Source organism: Crocodylus porosus, unplaced genomic scaffold (assembly GCF_001723895.1).
Source record: "Crocodylus porosus isolate Cpor-Errol unplaced genomic scaffold, CroPor_comp1, whole genome shotgun sequence".
Classification (NCBI taxonomy): domain Eukaryota; kingdom Metazoa; phylum Chordata; order Crocodylia; family Crocodylidae; genus Crocodylus; species Crocodylus porosus.
In genome coordinates this window covers 78283067-78306101 of record NW_017728906.1, presented here as the reverse complement: position 1 = coordinate 78306101, position 23035 = coordinate 78283067, and the positions used below count along the sequence as shown (strand labels likewise).

Genomic DNA, 23035 nt, shown 5'->3' with positions numbered 1-23035 from the left:
GAAGTTTGCTACTTCAGATGCCAAGAGACCTTGCAATCATGACATTCAGAATGTTTTCTCTTTCTGAATCATGTTCTCTAGTTCTTAGTTATGACCCCTTGAAGCAAACTAAACTATTTTCATCCTCAGAATAAGGAATGTATTATATGTTTGGAGCATTGCCAACTTCATTGAAAGCCTCTGTAGCTGAGAATGACAGTGCTGTGGCTCAGGGTTCTTGAGTTAAGTGTGGTGAATGTGCAGATGACAGTATATACCAGTAATTATAGCAGGTAAATGAAATAGAGATAAGTGTAATTTTGAAAGACAAATGTTGATGGATTCCATTTTAATCATGCAATTTCATACTTTTGACCACGAAAAAAGAGATTACTCCTAATGATATCCAAATAGTACAGTAGGAATGTTAGGAAGAGCCAAGTTTTAAATGAGCCATTAGGTGTGGCAGGAAACTGCCTTGGAGAGGAGAGATGTCATTTCAGAAAAGTCTCTTACAACAGGATGAAGGTGGTCCAACAAAGGCTATTGTCTGATAATACTATTTTCAAAATAGAGTTATAACCTGTATTTCCTATGTCTCATCTCTTTCCTACACGGTGCTACTTTAAGTTCAGGGTGGTTCTCACATTCTTTTTCTCTCTTCCTTGCCCATATCAGATCTTATCAAAGCTCTTGGCAGTCACTGATGCTGTGGTTTCAGAACATTTCTCTCTGCTGCTGCTGCAAAAAAATAAATGTTTGTATGCAATGTTTTTGACTTCCTTCTCCATGCTCTTCATTACATGCAATTCAGTGGTAAAGTGTCTTAATATTACTCTATCAGTTGGACTCACTTTGCTTTCTCCTCAGGATACACATTTTGAAATTTACTTATTAAGTAATCCATACCTATGCCTATGTTGCTGGCCAGCTCCCCATTAGATGCAGACAAGAAAAAAATTATTGCTTTAACTGTAGATACCAGCATAAAGCTGAACTCCAGTTATCTCTCCTTCTCATTATATATACTTATTAAGTTATATTTTGCCTATGTGTCTCTTTACATGGCTCATAAGAAAGTGTTTGGTTTTGACTCAGTGAATTATAAATCCAGAACCATGAGTTAAAATTTACAGTTATTAAAGAATTCAACAATCTGTGTGAAGGGCCCACATTAATTTAACACCAAACTTCAGTTAGTTATATTAATAGGATGCCATTCAAGCTAATACATTTCACATGTGTTGGGATTTGTCTCTAAAGACACAAGCAGCATAGCTAGAAAGAAAAAATGGCATACTCTTGAGATAAGTTAGATGGATATTCACATTTTGCATGATCAAAACACGGTATGTTAAGGACTTTTCAATGGCAACAGTACTTTTCATTATCCATCTTCTCTGGCTCTCAAACTCCTTTGAATAATAGTAAAACTTTGCAATGTTCCTGCAAGGAAGGAAGCCTTGTGATAGTCCTTTGAAGATACAGGAACTACAGCACATACAGGATGGTGTAAATTGCCTTGGTCAAACAAGAAATCTGTTGGAGAGGCCAGATCAGAGCACAGTCCAGTGATCTGACTAGAGAACAGAGTATATTCAGATAACCAGGGGCTGCAGTTTTCATGCTATAATATTCAAAGTCATTGCTCATGTTGAAAAGGCATGACGCAGCAGTGGGTACAAGCAAAATAGAAAGCACGTTCCAGATTTAGACAATAATAATAATAAATCACCCCTTGGCCTTCAACAATGTTTGCATTAGCACAAAGGATGTTTTATATTCCAAAAGTTATATAGTTCCTAAATGGAGCAGGGGGAGGGGGAAGGGGGGAGGCATTATAAAGACATTTTTGGCAGACCTTGTTAAATGTAGTTTTCTATATAAACTTACTGCAAATCTTTTGTATTAGGCAAATAAATGAGATTTTTTTCTTATTCTTGATCAAAAGCTTTCCCCAGAGGAAGATGAAAAGAAATCTAAAGCTTCATGAAAGAAACTGAAGAGGATCTTACTTCCCAATGGGACAAAAGTTGAGTTTGCAGAAAGAAAAGGACCCTGTGGAAGAATGGAAACACAATCAAACATATTAAAAATGGCATTTAAGTTTTAGATTTACTCTTACTTTACACCATAGGATGTACATTCTTAAGTGCATTACAGCGTACATGTATTTCTGTGGTAGAATTAAACTGATGTATTACAATAGCACTTGTAATCAGGTTTCTTTCAAGTCATTTTTATTACAGGGGTTTGGAACAGGCTACCCCCCAGAGGTGGTACAATCACCCACCCTGGCAATCTTTAAAAAGTGTCTTGACACCCGCCTTGCTGGGATCGTCTGATCCCAGCAGCCTTTTCTGCCCAAGTGCAGGGGGGCTAGACTCGATGATCTGTAAGGTTCCTGCCAGCCCCTAATATCTATGAAACACAGACACATTCAGTCCTGACTGTCTCAGGAGCTACATGAATGGTCAGTGACAAACAAAGATCACAGCTTATACAATGAGTGAATTGTGGCAACCACTTCCGTTAAAATAATAAAAAAAATAAAACTTGTGTAATATCTGAGAGAGAGACAGACAGACAGAAAGCCAGAGTTCACATGTTTTATTGTTCATGATTTTAAGAGAAGCATACTCAGTGCATGCAGTTTAAAAAAAACAATGACCTTGATAATATTTCCTGGAAAAGGCCAGGTGATGGTTTGGGAGCTAATATCTGAAAATCTTATATTGTGTGAGATATCTTTCTTTGAACTCATTCTCAGTACTGACAAAAATTTTAACTCTTTGACTGGATTTAACTCTTTGACTGGATTGCTGCCATTCTAGTGTTCTTAGGAAGTTTTGTAAAAGAATCAGGATTTTTCCAATTTTTTCCAGTGGCCACAAGGATGTTTTCATGTAGCCATCTGCTGAAAATTTTGGCACGATATTACTTTGCTTAGTTAACTGACAAGTTCTTTCTTTTGTTCTAGGAAAAGTAGAAATACTACCAATACTGAGAAGTTTCAGAAAAGGCTAATTATAACTGATATATTCTTTTCATAATTGTCTGAGCTCATGTATAAGTTCTTGACTTTGAAGGATAAAATTGCAAGGGGTAGCAGCAGCAGGAGATGAGGGAGCATGCAAACAGGAGGAGAGGGGAGGTACTGCTAAGGGTGGAGGGGAAGGGAAGGTGGGTGCCAAGAGTGGGAGGAGGGAGTGAGATGGGAGGGGACTGAATTATTCCCCATTTTAGGGACTTCTGCTGCTTTTCCTGTGGCATGGTCAGCCTGGGGGAAGAGGTGAAGGTGGAAGCTGGGAGTGGGGGTGCAGCCATTCCTGTTGCTGATCACTAAATCCTGGATCTGCCCATGGTCACTTTAAAATGTTGCTCACAATAGGAAGTTCTGTTTAGCTAGTTTTCTTTTCACTTCTAAATAACATAGTCTTGCCTCCCGTAGGAGTATGTAAGATTTAGGGTAGCATCAAGGTATACCAAGGACTTGATTGTATGGTTTGGATGTAAACTTGACCACCTCTGGGTATAGGACTGTGGCAGGGCACTGTGTGTGCCTGCCACTTTAAGGCCCTGGAGCTGGCAGCCTCCAGGTACCTAATGAGGGCAGCCATTTTGGGTTCAGGGCTGCCCTTATAAACAAGGCAGTTTGGCTGCTGGAGGTCAGGCAACAACATTGCCTGGCCAGAGGGCTGCTGAGTTTCATTTGGAAGTAAGGGAGGAGCTGTAGGGGAAGGTCAGGAGGCTCCTGGTTCTGGGCATAACCTAAAACTACACCCTGCTGGGAGTGGGTGGCCTGGTGGGGCTCCCAGTGGCGCGGGAGCCCCCAGGAAATGCCAGGCCAGTTACCACCCTGGTGAAAGGTGGGTTGGGGCACTGTAACCCCTAGCCTTCACCTTTGGGTGGGTCGCATGCCATTGGAGGTAGTCATGGGGGTGCAAGCCCCGAGGAGGAGAGTGGAGAGTTGGAGGCCAGGTGTGGCCGAGGCTACCTGAGCCCTGCGGGGTTTTGAGATGCCAAGCTGGAGAGCTGGGGCCAGGCATGGCTATGTGAGTCCCCCGAGGAGGGAAGCCCTGAGACTCTGAGTAGAGGAGGTATTGTGAGCAGTGAGAAGCCGCCAGTGTGGGGGGGCAGTGTGAGAGGCCTCCAGTGTAAGGGAAGAATGGTGGGGTTCAGCCAGAGAGTGAGAGAGCTGAGTCCTGACCCCAGTAAGTCTTCCAATGTGGGGAGGTGGAGTTTGGGTCAAATATAACATCTGAGCCCCAGTTGTGAGGGGGCAGCATGGGAAGCTCCAGTTGTGAGGGGGCAGCAATGAGAAACCCCAGTAGAAGCCCCAGTGTGAGGAGCAGAGGGATGGAGTCCAGTGAAGGAAGAATGGGGGCTTAGCCAGAGCAAGAGAGAGCTGAGTCCTGACCCCAGTAAGTCCTCCAATGCTGGGAGGCAGAGTTTGGGTCAATATAACATCTGTAGGAGCACCACATCTTGCTGCCCAGGGCAGGAGTGAGAGTCCCTTGCGAGATCCTGAGGCACCAGTCGTGGTATGAGGTGCCCCCAGCTCCCCATATCCATGGAGGACCCAGAGAGGGGGACCCCGGGAAAAGAGTACGGGTCATACATCAAGGCCTGCCAGAGCTTCCCCTGACTGGCCCAGGCGGAGGCCAGGACCAGGAGTGTCAGAAGGGCAAGGAGACCCACTGAAAGGGATGCCCAAGAGCCAGGGGCCTGGGGTCCCGACTGGCCTGGAGGTGGGCCGGGGCTAGTGTGAGCCAAAGGTCCCAGTGAGGGGACCACACCCAAAGGGGAACCAATGGCAGGGAGATATGTGGCCTGTTATGACGGTGGCAGAGTCTGCCTGAAGGGAGGAACCCAGGTGGGGTCCCACAATAGGATTCTGGGCCCCGTCGTGGGGGACTGGCGTGTGTGAGAACATCATGAGGTCATCTGCAAGCCTTGGGCTGTGGTGTAGGGGAGGAATGGAGCCGCAGATAGCACCCCCTAGCAGCAGGGCAGAAAATGGGCAGTCTCTCGCTTAATTTACATCTTTATTAATCAATTAAGATTAAAGCGTGGCGGGTGTGAAGGCGGGTGGTTAGCCCAAGAACAGGTGGGTGGGCCGCATGGAGAGCAGCCCCGAGCAGGCCCTTGTTACAAGGACCATCTTATGAAGGAACAACAGAATATATTTAACCTAGTGCAGACACCATTTCAATGAGATATGTTGGAAACATACAGAAAAATCATTAAAATCATAATTATATCAATATGGTAACCCCTGCATTTAATGGAAGTTCTTGAGCAGAAAGAAGCACAAATCAAACCTTTTCAGCTAAGTACAGACAGTCAAAAAGCCTGAGGCTGAATTCATTAAATCTTTGCAGGTTAGTCTAACTGCTAAGCAAGTGAATAGATATTCACTTTTGATTCTGGAAATGCAGACACATGCAGTGGCCCAGGCCAGAAGCCAGAGCGTGGTAGAGCATGGCTCCCTGCTCACCTGGAGCAGACAGCTAGAGCTAACCCACCCACCCTGTGAGGGGTAAGCTGAGGGGTGGGGGAGATGCAAGCATCCTTGGATGTTGGGAAACTTCGGTAACTTGAATGTGGAGGGGATCTGGGACAGAAGCTCAATAAATCAGTTTAACCTAAATCAGTTAAGTCTGATATTACATCCATCCAGGTTTATCTTCAACTGGTTTCAGCCATTTTGAAAAAAGTTTATGCGCACTGGATTTCTGTTGTGTTACAGATTTGGACCAGTTTCTGATTACTTATCCCAGTTTATGTCTAATTTCTGTCCCTAGTTGCTAAGATCTTGACAGTGTAAGATAAGAAAGCACAGATTCCCAACCCTGTATGTGAAATGCCAAAAATGATAAGTGATGTACACTTATACAGAGCTAATAAAAATCCCAAATTATTTGTGGTAAAGAAAGTAGCAAATAATAATAATAAAAAACCCCAGAATAGAATGGAAAGAAGGCAATGATCAGAAGGAAAAGCATTTTCATTTCATAAAATTTATGACAGAAAATGTTCAGAGGCTGCTTCCCTGGATGACTGGCAGACACAGGTGACTTAAAAAAAATCACCTTTGCGTTTTCCCTGAGCTATCCCAAAAGCTACGAAAACTTGAAGTAGCTCCTCAACAGGGCTACTTTGTTACTAGACCCCTGTCAGTCTCTCTCTTCAGATTCACAAGTTCAGTTGGGTGGGATGACTGGAAAATGAAGGAGGATGGGAACCCTTTTAAGGAAAATAGCATTCTACAGGAAGGGTGTTGTTGATTCACTGGGTATAATGCTTTGCACAATCTCTGTCATAAAGCAATGCTCTTGCATAGTGTTAGGAAACTGTACTGCTACAGGGTGTGTCCTTTGCTGCGCTGTAAAACTGTTTTTCTGATCATTTCTGGTTGTTCGAGACCTATTTAAATATTTGGGGTTATTACAGGCTACATGAAGATTAAAAAGAGTTTATATCTGTTGTGCTGGCCAAATTGCAATTAGAATTTTGCATACCTGAAACGAACTCTGTTCTAGAGTCTCCTGGATTAAAGCCAGAAAGAGCCGGTGCAGTATTTCATAAAATGTGCAGTTTCAGTTTTATTACTTAAGTATTACTAAATACAGTATTATTCTTCTCTTTCTCTTGTTCAGTGTTATAATTGAGTAGTGTTATAACTGGCTGTTTAAATCATTGCCATGACCTGCTGTAGAAGAGACTGCATTTCAGAAAGGTTTAATAGTTCTAGTATGCTAAACTATAACTTACTGACAAATTTTGGGGATAAGAGGTACTACATAATATTAGCTACTTTTATTAACTAAAGGAATTTGTCATAGTCTGTTGAAAAAGAATTGTGGTAATCTATACTCAACCAAATTTGGGGATAAAGGAAAAGAGGGAGGGCTGTATCTGAGTTGTAGCCATATTCTTGAAGTTTGAACTAACTGCACATGAAAACAAGATACCATTTGCTTAAGATTGAAGATAAGTGTATCTGACATCCTGATACCAGAACTTTTAAAAAAACAAATATTGCTAGACAGGATAAGACAGTGCGGTTTGATCTGTCCCCACCTACCCCAGGGAGCAAACCTCTACTACCCAATAAATGCTCAAAATTGCAGCTTTCCAGTCTCTTGAAGCTGAACCCCTGGACTTGTATTTAGACTTTGTTGTATGAAAAGCAATAGAGAAGCTTCTGTTTCACTGGGAAAAAAGGATCCAGGTGTACCCACTCCATCCTAGAGCAGCAGCCACCTCACTGAGCTACACTGCTTCTAGTTTATGCTTTTTCTTCTGTCTCAACATCTCTCTCTTTTAGCTAACCAAAAGGTCCAGCTTCAAAAGGAGCTGTCTATTTGTAACATTCAGAAAAGCTTGGGCTCTAAGGCTCACCCGGGAAACAAGTAGGCCCTATTGTATGGGCACTAGTGGGTGACTATTACAAGAAAATACTTGGGACAACTGAAAAAACAGGATAGGAGTGTTGTGTAGGTCAGAGGGTCAAAACATGAAAATAAGTGTGCCTGAGGGGGACACCGAGTAAAGCCCCCTGGGCCGTACCCACCAGTCCTCAGAAGCATCCAAGGAGCTGGTGGATGTCGTCCACTGGTGCTCTGCCTGGAAACATGCATAGACAAGTGAGAGGAAAATGGCCCTGCAGTCTCCTGGCACCCTCCTGGCCAGAGCCTCCTTCCTGGTCAAGTACAGGGCCCACTTGGCCAGAGCCAGGAGGCGGTTGACCAGGAGTTCCTGGGACTTGGTGGGGCCATGGATGGGGTGACCAAAACCAAAAAGGTGGGGGGGTGAAATTCAACCAGAACCTCAAGAAAAGGTTCTGGAGGGAGAGAGGCTGCAGCCCAGCACACTCAAGGGTCATGTGTGCTAGGGTCTCTCTCTGCCCGCAGAAGGGGCAGGAGACTGAGGTGTCCATGAAGCTCGCCACATACACGCCCGTGGCGATGGTTCCATGGAGAGCCACCAGCTGAGGTCCCCAGTGGCTCGTGGGATGAGGGTGGAGTACAGACTCAGCCACTGCGGTGCCCCAGTCACGCCATCACCAAGCAGGTCCCACCACCAGAAGGAGGACCTGATGTCTGGGTAACTCAGAGAGATAGTTTCAAATCCTCTCTGGACATGGCAGGGGATAGAATCTAGGTTTCTCACTTCCTGTGCAAATGTCCTAATTACTCAGCTATTAGGGCTAAAACAGGGGAGGGTGTCTAACACTGGTCAGAGTTTTGTTGCTGAGAAGAATGTTGTGATACACCTAACAAGATATTCTATGCCTGTATACCCATGCAGTTAGACAAAAATAACTGGTATAATGCTAATAAAAAGGCCTGTTGGAAACAAATACAATTTCTTGTCACCATAAACCAAAACTGCTCATAGTAAATTGCAAACTATATTCCATGTGGTGATTTGACCTTCATGCTTTGTCTGCACTTTCACTCTGGTGGTTGAAACCACCCACAGAGCTTCATGAAAACAAGCATACTCAACAGATCTAGCAATAAGGAAATCTATCTATCTGTCCATTTATAGAACTGCCTACATCTGTACACTCTGAACATCAGCCACAAAGTAGAATGACACAGTGAATCGTTTTGTCTGTCAGCTTATTTTAACTGTGGAAGAACAAAAAGATGAACAGATAAGAAAAAACCTAAAGCGTGTCTGACATCAGTCATTGTATTAGAGGACTGAAGGGCAGCAATCATAGGATCTGTCTTTAACAAGAGATGTAGTAGGGATGCTTCTGAGAATTACAGACCAATAAGGTTTTCTTTCAGTCTCCAGAAAATTGGTGGAGACGATAATGAAAAACAGGTGGCCTGTGAGTTTTACACAAAACCAGTTGAACTCATTGCCACAAATTCTTGTTAAGGTAAAGAGTTTAAAAGGACTCACAAACAGTAAGACCTGTTAAAAGATAATAAGAAAAATCAATAGGAGATATAGATAGAAAAGATGCATGGATTCTTGCCTCAGGGCATACATCAGCTGATGATAGGTTGAAGATAAGAAGAAATATTTTCATAGTTTCATAGTTGTTAGGAGGTGGAAAGGATCTTACATAGTTTCATAGTAGGTAGGGTCAGAAGAGACCTGAGCAGACATCAAGTCTAACCCCCAATCATGGGTAGGAAACAATGCTGGGGTCGAACAACCCTGACTAGGTGCTTATCTAGCCTCCTTTTGAAGACCTCCAGGGTGGGAGTGAGTACAACTTCCCTTGGAAGTTGGTTCCAGATCCAAGCCACCCTGACAGCGAAGTAGTGCCTTCTACTATCTTAGGATATCTAGCCTGAATCTACTCTCGGTCAACTTATGACCATTATTCCTTGTTACCCCCGGTAGTGCTCAGGGGAACAAGGACTCTCCCATAGCCTACTGGTTCCCCTTGGCCAGTTTGTAGATGGCCACCAGATCCCCTCTCAGCCTTCTCTTGTGGAGGCTGAACAGGTTCAGGTCCCGTAGCCTCCGCTCTTAGGGCCTGTTTTGCTGCCCCCTGATCATGTGAGTGGCCCTCCTCTGGACCCTCTCCATGCTGTCCACATCCCTCCTGAAGTGCGGCGCCCAGAACTAGATGCAGTACTCCAACTGCGGCCTGACCAGTGTCACATAGAGGAGGAGAATCACCTCCTTGGACCTGCTCATGATGCATCTGTGGATGCATGACAAGGTGCGGTTATCCTTCCTGACTGCATCCCCACATTGGCGGCCCATGTTCATTTTGGAATCAATAATGACACCAAGATCCTTTTCTGCCTCTGTGCTGACTAGAAGGGAGTTCCCTAGCCTGTAGATATGCTGCTGATTCTTCCTCCCCAGGTGCAGCACCTTGCACTTGTCAGTGTTGAATCCCATCCTGTTCTTATCTACCCACCGCTGTAACCTGTCTAGACCTAGTTGCAGCCTGTCCCTCTCCTCCAGCATGCCCACTTCTCCCCACATTTTAGTGTCATCCACAAATTTGAACAAGGTGCTTTTCACACCCTTGTCCAAGTCCCTGATAAAGATGTCGAACAATGTGGGCCCGAGGACTGAGCCCTGGTGGACCCCACTGCCCACATCCCTGCAAGCTGAAAAAGACCCATCCACCACCACTCTCTGGGTGTGGCCCTCCAGCCAATTTGTGACCCATCTGACTGTGTAGGCATTGAAGCCACAGTTGCCTAATTTCTTAATGAGAATGGGGTGAGAGACAGTGTTGAAGGCCTTCCTAAAGTCCAGAAAGGCTATGTCCACCACAACACCTGCATCCAAGGATTTTGTGACTTGGTTGTAGAAGGCTACCAGGTTGGTCTGACAGGACCTGCCTCGAATGAACCCATGTTGGTTGCCCCTAAGCATGATCTCCCCTGCTGGTCCCTCACAGATGTGCTCCTGGATAATTTTCTCAAAGAGCTTCCCCAGGACCAAGGTAAGACTAATAGGCCTGTAGTTTCCTGGGTCCTCCTTCCTCCCTTTTTTGAAAATGGGGATCACATTGGCCCTTTCCCAGTCCTCCAGCACCTCGCCAGAGCACCGTGAGTGCTCGTAAAGCTGTTGCAGGGGTCCTGCAATGACCTCTGCTAATTCCCTCAGCACTCTGGGGTGGAGATCATCAGGACCTGCTGATTTAAACACATCTAGACCCACCAGAAGTTCCCTGACTAGGTCCTCACTGACCCTGGGCCTGGTAGATCAGTGTGTCCAGCCCGCCTGCACTTGGCCAGAAAAGACTGCTGGGATTAGACGACCTCAGCAAGATGGGCACTAAGACACTTTTTGAAGATCACCAGGGTGGGTGACTACCACCACGGGGGGGAGCCTGTTCCAAACCCCACTCTTACTATGGGCTACCACTCCCCTCCATGGTATGTCCCCTCTGTGGGGCCCAGGCCATCTGCTTGTTAGAAATATTATTAAAAATGCATTAAGAATAGTGTTGTTAGAACAGCACAGCTGCCAGCTCTCCCTGGTGGGAGGAGGGGGTAGAGGAGAAGCTACCAAGGGCTCTTTGTATTAAGGTATCACTCTCTTTGTTTTGCAAATTTACTATCTCTTTGTTACAGTAAAGCATATACTCCTTAGTTTTCTCATGTAGATAAGAGTAAATTGCAATTTTTAATGGTCCTGTCCTTGGGGCAAAGAAGGTTTGAACTTTTGGTAACCTGAAGAGCTTTCTAAGCATGCGTGATCAACTAATGCATATAAGCCTATCCGCCCCGCATACTTAAGTAGTTAATTATAATGCACATGGGACGTATGAAGTGACGTATTTACATATATGTTTGTATGAACCGAAAATGAGTTGTAAGAGTTCCTGCTTCTGCACACGTGCTCAGGAGAGAGAGGATAAAAGCCAGCTGAGAGTTGTCCTCAGCGGGCGGAGCGGTCCTTTGTTTCCACTCCAACCCTATTTGCAAATATACCTTTTGTGTTGCTAATAGAGTGTGTCTGAGAGTTCTTTGCCTCCCGAGAAATGAACCGCAGCCATTTCTGCAACATGCTGCCTCCACTACCACACATGACCAATTTCAATCCTCAGTGGTAGTGAGGAGGGGCTAATTTAGCAGCATAGTAATTTAGCATGTGCTATAGGGAGAGAAGGGGGATCCTCAAGTAAAGGAACCACAGAGGGGATCAGCAGCATGGTATGGAGTGGAGAGGGTGGGGCACTAAGATGCTTTTTGAATATCACCAGGGTGGGTGACTGTACCACCTTGAGGGGGAGCCTGTTCCATGCCCAAACACCAGGGCAGCCCAGCACCAGGGTGGGTGACTGTACCACCTCAGGGGGGAGCCTGTTCCAAACCCTTGACACTCGACTTGTAAAGAAGTATTTTCTTATGCAGCAGGCTCACCTTTCAGAGCTTGGGTTGAGTCCCAGGCTTGAGATCCTGCTGTTTTGGTTGGTGGAGCCCATACGCCAATCAGGAGGCAGCAGGAGACATAAAGTCACACCCCTTTCCTGAGGGGAGGGGCGAAAGAGCTCTCCCGGACCTGATTGAAGATTGTAAACTGTCAGGTCCAGAAGACTTCAGGGGCAAAGGCCTGAAGCATGTAAAAGGAGCTGCGTGCCCAGCACAAGGGCAGATGCAGCAAGTGACTCAAGAAGAGCGGAGCCAAGAAAAGCTGGGGAGCTCTCCCCCATTGGGCAATAGGCCGAAGGCTCCTGAAGCTGCCACTGGAGGAGTAGCCTTGGGAGCAGTGTGAAATTGCTCGGGCTGTTGACAGTGCACAGGGACAAGGTGTGGAGACCTGGCCCTGAGGGTGGTGTGAGGCTGCTTGGGCCCATCACGGTGCATGGTTTTGTGCATGGAGCCCAGGCTTTGGGATCTGCAAGCAGCAGCTTGAGCCTGCAACCCCAGCAGGGCCAGCGGGTCTCACAGTGCGTAGGGCAGCGCATGGGGCAAAGGCCTTGGGGCTGCAGTGAGGTGGCTCAGGCCCCATCTCCCAGCAAGCAGCCAGGTCCCACGGTGTGCAGGGCAGCACACGGGCCCCAAGCCTTGGGAGTCAGGGAGCATCGGAGGTTGCTTGGCTAAGCCACCCAGCATGAGGACAGCTGGCTGGAGCCTGAAGAGCCTAGCCTGTGCTAAGAGAGCCCTCAGTGCTGAGCCAGGGCATGGGGACATGGTAGTGCTGCAGCATGAGGCCCAGCACCCAGGAGCCAGCAGCAGTGATGCAGCAGCTGAGAGGAGCTGAGTCCTCAGTGCCCAGAGCGGGCACAGGGTAGAGAGGAGCCCAGCAGTGCAGGAGAGGCGTGGAGAAGCGCTCCAGCAGAGGAGACCCCATCAAGCTGCATCCTGACCACCACCACCTGAGGGAGCCTGAGTCATTGGGCCTTTGGGTCCCACAGGAGAAAGACATTTGGGGCGGGCAAACCCAAAGAAGGGGCTGGGTGAGCAGCCCCAACCTAGTCAAGGCCCTAAGGGGAGGGGCCCCTGGTGCTTCCTGGACACCTCCCAAGGGTCCCCATGGGAAGGAGGACTATCTCTTGCCATGGGTCAGAGACTATATTAAGGAATAGATCCTGTTAAGATTGTTCATGTTTGCGCCTTATATTTTGTAACTGAAATGCTGTATTGTGATATTGTAAATAGTGTTATTTAGGGTTTGACCTTGGTTATTAGTGTTCTCTGTGTAAATATATGTATATGTTATTTAGTTTTATGTTTCTGTATATTGTATATAGTTAAGAACTTTGGGGTCTATGGAGGAAAGAGGGAACTGTTTGAAATTCTGGCATTGCTCTCACAGCACCCCCTCCTGCCTACCCATCCTATTCAACTAAGAATAGGGAACACCTTTGGGTGTACCTGGGATACATTTATATCTAGTCTAAAGTGATCTTCAATCACCTTGTACCCATTATTTCTAGTCCTCCCCAGGGGGGCCTTGGTGAATAGTCCCCTAGGCCCTGATGTACTCCCCTGATGTACTTATAGGCTGCCACCAAGTCCCCTCTGAGTCTTTTCTTCTCCCAGCTGAACAGTCCCAAGTCTTTCAGCCTCCCCTTATATGACATGGTCTCTAGGCCTCTAATCATGCCCATGTACCTCCTTTAGACTCTCTCGAGCTTCTCCACATCTTTCCTGAAGCATGGCACCCAGAATTGTATATCCTCATTCATGGCAGATTTTTTTCCATGATTACCCACTACAGAATTGTTTACACCTGTCTCTGAATGATCTAATCTCTGCCAGAGATAGGACAATGGACTAGAAGCAGCACAATCTGCTCTGACAGCTGTCCTGGCATTCCTATTCATGCTACATATCTAGCACTGCTCCTGAGTCTTGGGACAGCAAGGAACCAAAGGAAAGAAATAATAAACCTAGTTAGGATTTCAGGCCCATAAAAATCCAGACATATGTAACTCAGGGAGTTCAGCCCTTTCCTGAAATGTTCCCCCGCTTAATCAAGACCTTCATATGCTCTCATGAACTGGAAATGGAGTGCTAAAAAGAAAAGGCCAGACAGAAATTAGCTAAGTTTTAGAAAAAACCCAGCACTGCATAAACAAACAAACTTCACCACTGGGGGCAGGAACAGATCAAGTCATTTAACATTATTTGAGCAGATATTTGGAAAAAAGGGGAGCGAGAGGAAAACATAAAAAAGCCTGAAAGAGATTTTGTTAAATTAATGATGAAACCAAATACCTCAAGGAATCCAGGGCTGCCCAGTCCTATAATAAGTTTAATATTTATCGTAGTGCTCTGCAACCTACTTATGTTTCCTGTACTGAAGAGGAAGCATCTGATTTCCCCTTTCCAGTTGTGCTGGCTGCATGTCATTAATATTGCATGAAATGCAGTATAATCTCTGCCACAGTGTAGATCAGAGACCAGTAACCATGGGCTGAAAAAACCCAACTCCAGTCCAATGTGGCCTGGATAGCTTCAGCAGCACACGAACAGCAAGGAGGCTTTCCCTATGCCCACACTGAAGCCAGGAAGCTAAGAACTGAGCCTGCACCAGAGCAGGGGGCTGGAGGAAGAGGTGGCAGTCACTCCCAGTTGCTTGGCCCTGGCATGGTCATAGGGAGCAGTGGCGCAAATGCAGCTGGAAAGTGCACGGCTCCTTCACAGCTCCTCACAGCCCTGCTCTAATGTGGTTACAGGCAAGAGCAAAGGCAAAGCCCTCTAGCTCTACAGACAGAATCCAGCCCATAGCCTGTATGTTGCCAAACACTAGAATAAATAATCCTACTAAAATTATGGAAGCCTGAACTGGGAGAACATAATTTAATTATAGTGCATGCAAGTGACATACAGGGTGCATCTACACATGCAATTAATGCAAAGCAATACACTCAGGTGAGTATTTACAGCAGAGTTTATTGCTCCTGGGAGCACCACTTGAACATGCACCTGGGACCTCAGCACACTGAGCCAAGGCAGAGCAGCCCTGGCTCACAGGGGGCTCTAGGGGGTCAGCCTACCAGCCCAGGTCCACACCATGTTGAGCCAGGGGGGAGCAAGGGGCTGGCTGGGGCACAAGGGTGCTCCAGTGTGGGGCTAGCCAGCAGGCAGTCCACACTGACGTACCCTTTTTCCCCAGCCAGCCCCATCAGCATCTACACATGCACTGCTTTTGTAGACAAGTACTATCCTGCTGTGAAGTTTATTAGTTTACTCCAGCCTAACAGGGGTGCATGTATAGACATGTGACAGAGCTAACTAAACTACTCCACAGTCAACATCTCATGTAGACATGCTCACAGAGATACATGAGGCCTGCTCTATAAACATTACCTTTTTAACTGGAAGTAGTATAACCACCATAACACACTGTCATGGTCCAGCAGGCAGGCTGGCCCACCTAGTGCGTAAAGCCAGACATAGACCTGGCTGTTGCAGGGGTAAAGATCAGAAGCCACAAGTCAGGAGCCAAACAGGCAAGCCAGGATCAGGAGCTGGAAATCAGAAACCTAGTTACCAAGTCTGAAGGAAAAGTCACATGGAAAGGCCCAAGAGTAAGTCAAAGCAGGGTCAGGAGTCAGGTGACAGATCTGCAGGGAGAATCCAAAGGCTGAAATCAAAGAGCAAGCCAAAGACAAGGGAAACAAGAGCTGGGTAAGGAATTGGGAAGGAAGCTTCTTGGAGGCTGAAGCCAATTGTGCTGTACAGCAAGGCTGAGGTGCTGGAGAAGTTCCTTAAATGCAGCTCCAGAGCCAGTCAGAGAAAAGGGGGTAGGGGTCAGCTTGCCTTGATTAGCAGTAACTGGGTTAGTATACTTAAGGGCTTTAGGGCAGGAGCCTGCCTGAACCTTACTGAGCTGACCTGGGTGTAGTACAGGAGCCTTACACATGTCATGGTAGTGTAAGAGTGATGTTGCAGCCAAGATGGTCTAGAAATTATGCTAGAAACAAGGATTTTGTAGTGTTATATCTTTTATTGGACCAACTGCATAGTTGGGATAGAGTTAGACAAACTTTTGAATGCAAGACATTTTTCACCAGGTAACCTGATGACCAATTGCCTTCATCAGACATCATCCTAAGAAATTAATGTGTCATAGATTCATAGAAGAGTAGAACTGGAAAGGCCTCATAAGCATAGATCCTGGTTTTCCCTGATAAAAAATATCAAATTCTCTGCCAAAAAACCCACAAGTGCTCTAATAAAAAACACAAAATCTGTGATTAAAATTAAAGGCCCCCCACAGCCCTGCTGATGCCCCTCACTCCCCACCCACAGCCCCCACCAGCCTTGCTGCCCCTTGCCCACAGCCCCTGCTTCCCCAGCCTTGCTACAGATCCGGGTCTGTAGCCCCCTGCCCCTGCTCCGCCTGCTGCGGTCTCAAGCAGGGCAGCTCCCCGCTGCCGCACACACTCCCACAAGTAGTGGGGACCAGGACCCCCAGATCTGTATGTGGGGCAGGCGCAGGCTGCAGACATGGGCTCCCTCTGAGCTTCCTTGCCCCGGGACCTCCACAGCCCTGTAGGCATGACTTGGTGTGGCTGGGGACAGCAGAGCCATGTGGGGATCTCCTTGCTGCTGTGAGCCCCCTCCCGCTGCCCTGGCAACATGCCTCCTGCCACTGCTTTCTTTGAGAGGTGCAGCCCGATGCTACTGCCCTCACTGCAGCCCCGTATGCAGGAGGCGCGTCACCAGGGCAGCACAGGGCAAGCAGCAGTGAGGAGATCCCTGCGCAGCTCCTCTGCTCCTTGCCACACTGGGTCATGGTGGAGGAAAGCAGGGTGGCAGGGAACAGCTGGCCCACTGCCTGCCTCACGCATAGCTTTGGGGGCATGGGTCCCCCTTGCTCTCTGGGAGTGCATGCAGCAGTGGTGAGCCTGCTCTCCCCCTGACCTGGACAAGCCACCTGTGGCCCCATCCTGCTCCCCGCTGGAGCCCTGCAGGCGTGCATTGCAGCCCTGAGCCCCAAGCCTCAAGTCCCACCCAGCTGGGCAGCAGCCCCAGCCCTGCCCAGCTCCCTCCCTACAGGGGTCTCAATCCCTCTCTTCCCCCATACCCCTACTTACCTGCTGGAGCTGCTGTATAGGCTGCTCCAGGGCCACGTGTATGTCCATGCATGTGGTGCCTCGTCTCAGCACCCTCCTCTGCCAGCCTGCAGGGAGCTCGCTGCAAAATGACAAAATCCGCGGGTTTCTCTTGTAAAACAAGAAATCCGTGTTTGCTTCTGGTAAAAGGTAAAGCCTGTGGTTTACTCCATTTTTCCGTGGGAAATGGAAAACCCGGATCCCTGCTTAAGAGGTCTTCTAGTCCAACCCCCTATTCAAGACAGGATCATCACTGTCTAAATCAATGGTTGGCAATGTTTTAAAGTGCTGGGCTGGTGCTTGTGACCCCATCACTATCCTAACCTGCCAACCCCTTACCATTACTATGGGCTACCACTCCCCTTCATGGCATGTCCCCTCTGTGGGGCCCAGGCCATCTGCTGCTGCCTCCACTATCACACGTAACTAATTTCAATCCTCAGTGGTAGTGGGGAGGGGCTAATTTAGCAGCATGGTAATTTAGCAAGTGCTATAGAGAGAGAAGGGGGTTCCTGAAGTAAAGAAGCTGCAGAGGAGATCAGCAGCATGGTGTGGAGTGGAGAGGGTGAGGCTGGGCTGAATTTTGTGCCACTAATCCCCTGCACTGCCATAGACCAGAATCAAGCACTTCCAGCCTGTGGGCCACACGTTGCCAATCCCTGGTCTAGACTGTCCCAGGCAAGTATTTGTTTAATCTACTTGTAAAAACTTTGAAGGTGGAGCTTCCACAATCTTTTTAAGGTTGCAGGCAAAAGTACAGCTCCCCACTGTAATGGAAAATACTTTGCAGGAAGATTTGTGAGTTAAAACAATCCCCCAGACCAAACAGAAGTTCACTGTGCATTTCAGGGGGGAGGAGAATCTAGCCACCGGCTGCCAGCCTGCATCTGGTTTCCCCTAGCAATGGCACCTCCTCCCTGCCAGCCCATGCTGTTTTCAGAACAGGAGGATCCCCAACCTCAGGAGGTTTCCAATACACCAACCTCACCCTCCAGTGGGGGCTGAAAAACCCATCAGACTGAATTCCCTTTGATCCCTTTCCCCCACTCCCATTCTGAAAACAGCTAGGAGGCTGGCAGACACATGCTACAGAAAAAGCTGTTTTGAAACACCTTCTTCTGAACTCTCATACAATGAGGGTTCAGATTTTTGCCCAATTGGCCATTTTGAAGTGGTCTGTAGCCATGCACTTGTGCTTGGTCATTGCTATAGACTGCTTTCTGTGGCCATATAGGGCAAAAATTGTCACTTCTGTCTGTGCCCTATAGAGGTAATCTATTTCAATGGTTGATCAACCTCAGAGTTAGAAAGTTCTTAGTTTCCAACCTAAAATTCCCTTCTTGCAATTTCCCTCATCCATCCCCTGTGGCCAAAGACAGCAGTCTATTACCATTCTCTTTATAAACACACTTCATGCCTTTGAAGATTCAATTAAATCTCCTCTGGTCTTCTCTTCTCCATACTTCTCTTCTCCGATTCTTCCAACCTTTCCTCATCAGTGAAGTTTTGTGGACCTTTATGCATTTTTGTTGTCACAACACCTGTGCCAACAGGCTCTGCCTTTAATCAGAATTAATGTAGTCATGACATCTGCTGTTTACAGCTCATTGAATTGTATACAGTATAGTAATATGAATCACGACAGGAAACTGTTGCTTCCACGTAATTTCTTCAGATCAGCTTTGAGGTTCTCAAACCAAATGTGATCATTAGATATTTGATTATCCTACTAGTTAAGCACTGTACACTATTACATTACTAATTCTGTTCCAGCAAGTATCACCACACATACTAAGTACAGGGACAGGTTACCGGGGTGGGTGGATGAGAATAGGAAGGGATTCAACACTGACAAGTGCAAGGTGCTGCACCTGGGAAGGAACAACCGGCACCATACCTACAGGTTGGGGAACTCCCTTTTCAGTACAGAAGCAGAAAAGGATCTTGGAGTCATCATTGACTCCAAGATGAACATGGGCCGGCAGCGTGGGGATGCAGTCGAAAAGGCCAACTGCACCTTGTCATGCATCTACAGATGCATCTCAAGCAGTTCCAAGGAGGTGATACTCTCCCTCTATGCAGCACTGATCAGGCCGCAGCTGGAGTACTGCGTCCAGTTCTGGGTGCCGCACTTCAAGAAGGACGTCGACACCATGGAGAGGGTCCAGAGGAGGGCCACTCACATGATGAGGGGGCAGCAGGGCCGGCCCTATGTGGAGAGGCTACGAGACCTGAACCTGTTTAGCCTCCAGAAGAGAAGGCTGCGGGGGGATCTAGTGGCCTGTTACAAACTAGTCGGAGGGGACCATCACGGTCAGGGCAGCTAGGATCTGGAACCAACTTCCAAGAGAAGTGGTGCAGGCTCCTACCCTGGGGGTGTTTAAGAGGAGGCTAGATTCACACCTTGCTTGGGTTGTTTGACCCCAGTACTCTTTCCTGCCGTGGCAGGGGGTCGGACTCGATGATCTACTCAGGTCCCTTCCGACTCTAGAAACTATGATCTAGTCTCTGATGACTTTTATCTAAAGTAATGCAAAGTATATATTAAACCATATCCCTAGGTGTAGCTGCCTTAGTTGTTAAATGATATCACCACATTCCCTGTAAACGAGCATTAAATTTCACAAGGAATAACTAACATGAGATCCTTCAGGGGAGTTATGGGCTAGCAGGAAAAACTTGCTGGCTTGTTATAAAACCAAAAATATGCATTGTTGTACAATGTATCCTGTCTCAAAGTACTTAAAGTCTACATATACAGTACAGGATGTACTAAGAGACACAAAACATAGTGCTGTCAAATAATTAATTTTCCTTCTCTCTTCCTTTCCTCTCTCATCAGAAGCAAAGTTGCTAAACGCAAAGTAGTACAAAACTACATATGGCCAGAAACAGCTTATGCTTCATCAAAGGATGGAGCTGCAATACAAAATCTGAGAAAATTATGGTAGAAAAGATCATTTAGATCTTTTAGTCTCATGTTAATATAAGATTGTCTATAAAATCTTTTCAAAACTTCGTTCTGTCCTTTGTGATCAAAGACCTAAGGAAGAAAGTCTTGCATTTGAAAGCTTATCTAACTTTAACTCAACTACCTAGTTGGTCCAGTAAAAGATACCACCCTAAGAAATCCTCGCCCCTCATATAATTTCTGGACCATCATGGCTATGGCCTTACTCTTATACTCCAGTCCTAACAGATTTACCTACCTTATAGATGTCAGGCAGGGTCAAGGACATCTGCCTTGCAATTTTTTTTGCTTAGTGTCCTATATCTATGTTGTCCCCTACGCTGCCTACCTGTGCTACATAGGCATTTACAAAGTGTAGTCCTTTAAAAGTGCTAGACAACATCTGTGTAATTCTAACGATGTAACATTCTAAGGCTAAATCCTCAGTAAGCAGTGTGCTAAAATGCGAAATAGCCTACGTGTTTTCCCTGTTCAGTGACAGTTTTTAAATATAATAGACTACTACTCAGAATTTAGATAATCCTTTCCTGTTCTTATCACCTAATGCTATTAAATCAAATTGATAATAAGCATTAAAAGGACTAAATTGCCTTTGTTCAGAACTATTTATCCCAATAGTGTAGGACATTCTTCAGTGAGACCACTTTCAGAATCAATTTAGAAGCAGAAACATGAAGATTCTTGTGAAAACAGTGGCATAGATACCTCTGAGGTTTTATTAAAGCTAACAAGAGCACCCTCTAGCGGACTTTCCACTTTCGACTTTTTACAAATCGACTTTTTCTGATAGATGAATGCCAACTGTCAGATTTTAAAATTTTAATTCCCCAAATGATGAGATTTGCACTAATGCTCTGATTTTTTCTTCCTTTCTTTGTCTGCAAGCACCATAAGTAGGAACAGAGGTTTTTTCATTCTTTGGTAATGGGGCAGCGTTAGCTGACAAAGTTTCCAGCCCCTGCTGGGATTGTGGTGGATAAAGTAATAATTAAGATAAAAACAAATGTGCAAGCCTTACTCTGCAAACATAATTATACAATAGTATAATAGATTAGCATTCTTTTTCTGAATTTGTGAGACCCCTCATGGCCTGTTTAGAAACTGTCAGTATGTAACTAGACTGTGTTTGTGTGTGAATATTTGTTTTTGAGCTCAACTGTGCTGGTGTACTTTCTGACAGACAGATTTTTGGAGTCTGAAGACCACCAGATGCAACAAAGTTAATAGATTTCTAATTAAAACTGAGATTCTCACCTAATCACTTATCTCTAGCAAATGAAGCTATAAAGGAATAGGAAACATGACAAGAGCTGCAATAAAATTGTGAAAATGATCTGTTTTCTGTATTTGTAGGATGGGTCCCAATCCTTTCTTTGCCTTTTGGACATTATTTTAATATATTTAGTACTAACCAGCTTAAAACAAGTTTACTGATACTCCCCAACCCTCTTTCCCATATACACCACACACAAAAAAGTATTCCCAACAATTTATTCTTAGCGTTGACAACAGAAAGTCAATTTGTAAACTCACTTTTACAAACCTCATATATATTGGATCTTTTTCTCTGCCATTTAGTTTTTGAGCCTGGGGTGCTTGCATACTGCAAGTTTTCAAACTTTTCCCCACAGTCAAAATGGTTAGAAACAAACTTACAAATAAATAAATGAAAGGGGTGGGAATCTCATATTACCATACACTTGTAGAGTCTCAAGCTTCAAGAAAATTACCAATTATTTGAAGTGAAGTATGAGGGAGACAACCTCATCTAGGGCAGTGGCCTCCAAAGTGGGGTGCATGCACCCCAAGAAGTGCAAAAGACAATCCATTGGGGTGCAGGAAGAAAATATTAGAACTTCTATTTATATTTCTATAAATATACATATATTGGGGGTGCGTGCTCAAAACTTTTTTACTGATAGGGGTGCGCGATCAAAAAAGTTTGGAGACCACTGATCTAGGGAACTGTAGTGGCTTATTCCTCCTCTAGCCTGGCCCAGTCATCCCCATCAGCTGGTCCAGTGCTCCTAGGCAGGCAAGCTATAATCCTCTCGCCCGCTGCAGCTGGGCTCTCACCTCTGAGCCATGCATCCTGTTACAGGGACATAGCGCTGGACCAGGACTTAGGAAACTCAGTTCTTCAGCAGGCCTGCTGGCTGAAATAGGGAATTCATTTCACTGCCAGGTCCCCTTCTCTATAATGGGAATAATGATACCGACTCCCTTTGCCAAGTGCTTTGAGGTCTATGGCTGAAAAAGAAGCAGCGACATGGCCTCTGGTAGATGCTGACAGTTCATCCCACACGTAAGTCAGACAAACAGGAACTACCACAGGGAAGAATGGGGTGTGGATCCATCTCATGGAGAAGCGGGAAGCCATGAACTCCCCTGGGGAATTTGCTGCCGCATCGGGAGCAGCTCTGGGAAATTTCAACCTACAATAGTGTCAGGTTTGGAAAGTGCAGGAAAACAATGACAACCTGGGGCTGGGCTCACCATATCAGTGGAACCAGGTCCCCATCTCATTATGCATGCAGATATTTTCAACTCCAGAGTGTACTGAGTTTACCGCCATTCAGGGAGGTGGACGTTCTTTGCTTTTCTTCGGGCTCTGGTTGGTTGGTTTGCTCTATGCAGTACCAGTGCCCAGGGTCGAGGTGCTTCCCAGGCATCCCAGCTTGCGTGCCAAGCCTTGTACTGGGGTTATGGGCAGAAGTTTGGCCAGAAGGGAACGGCTGGTGCTTCTTCTATGGCAACATCAGGTAGGGGGGGAGAACAGGGGCACCCTGGTTCAGAGCCTTACAAGCTAGAGCACCCCCTCACACTCCCTGCACCCCTGAGGCTACTACTGCTGGGCAGCACCCCCTGCCACCCACCACACAAGCGCTCTCCTAGGTTCTTTCTCTCCCCCACCCCTCCTGTAGGAACCACGCTCCCGTCCCCGCGCATGCGCACAAACGCTCGGGAAGGTCTCTTTCCTCCGCCTCCTGTAGGCACCACTATCCTGTGCCTGCGCAAAAGTCCTCCGCTGGGGCTTGAGTGTACGTTCTCTCGCCCCCACCCCCCTCCGT

General features: G+C 46.4%; 1 long non-coding RNA gene across 1 annotated transcript; it reads right to left on the bottom strand.

The window, feature by feature from the left end:
- Window positions 1-294: 294 nt before the first annotated feature.
- Window positions 295-22765, bottom strand: LOC109306127. Its single transcript, XR_002099865.1, has 2 exons — window positions 22534-22765; window positions 295-2037 (listed from the first exon to the last, which is right to left on the bottom strand). It is a non-coding gene; the product is annotated as an uncharacterized LOC109306127 (long non-coding RNA).
- Window positions 22766-23035: the final 270 nt, after the last annotated feature.